General features: G+C 36.6%; 1 long non-coding RNA gene across 1 annotated transcript in view; it reads left to right on the plus strand.

Annotated features, from left to right (window-relative positions):
- Window positions 1-308, plus strand: part of LOC136796872 (uncharacterized) — a 241475-nt gene extending 241167 nt beyond the window's left edge. The window contains exon 3 of the long non-coding RNA XR_010844653.1: window positions 244-308. This is a non-coding gene — a long non-coding RNA (uncharacterized lncRNA). The remainder of the gene's footprint in view (window positions 1-243) is intronic.
- Window positions 309-852: the final 544 nt, after the last annotated feature.

Raw genomic sequence — 852 nt, forward strand, 5'->3', positions numbered from 1 at the left:
TGGCCTCCCATTGGCTGCCTAATGATCACGTGATAGACCACGTGACAGACCACGTGGGTGGTTAAGGGTGAGTCGAGCCGAATATTTGAATTCAAATCTCCCGCCAGGTGTGACGTCATCAAAATGCTGGCTTCTGATTGACTGCCCAAATCGGTGTGCCAGCTCGCCCATATTCCCTCTACTCATGTATAAATTTATTATTAAATATTATTAATATTTATTAAAGATAATATGTTGTTTCAGATCTGGGCAGGTTTCACGGTGCTTGGGGCTCTGCTAGTACTTAGCGGCGACGCTGTCAATCCCGGTGAGTCAATTATCATTTATATTGTTTTACATTACAGAAGACAAAGGTGCATTTAATTTATTGGGGTCACTGCAGTTAAGAGTGCATCGTTATTAATTTCAGACAGAGTCAAAATTCCTTATTTAAGCAGCTAAGTTTAGCGCACTTGCTCAGCCTCCACTGACTCACTACCAGGGATGCTGAGCTCTGCTCTACCACTCACTCGTGGGGGATAGAGTGGGCTCAGGGATCCTCAGGTCTGTTGTGTAAATATTGCATATTAGAGTGTAAATGTGACTAGAGACTATATTATTTTATCATTATGTTATTTTATTTATTTATTTTTCAGATAGTTTGATTATGTTCATTTTGTTTAATCTTCTGTTTATATATATTTTAAGAGAGTTTTTTTTTATTTTATTTTAGTATGTATGAGATCATTCATCACTATTACCTATTGCCCACAACTGTGTGATAGATTGTAATATCTATCAATAAATAAAAGAAAATAATAAAAAGCAGCTAAGATCATTGTATTGGTTTGGAAAAACAAATTATTTCCGTGT

Source organism: Halyomorpha halys, unplaced genomic scaffold, assembly GCF_000696795.3.
Source record: "Halyomorpha halys isolate HHAL.00 unplaced genomic scaffold, Hhal_1.1 Scaffold183.1, whole genome shotgun sequence".
NCBI classification, from domain to species: Eukaryota; Metazoa; Arthropoda; class Insecta; order Hemiptera; family Pentatomidae; genus Halyomorpha; species Halyomorpha halys.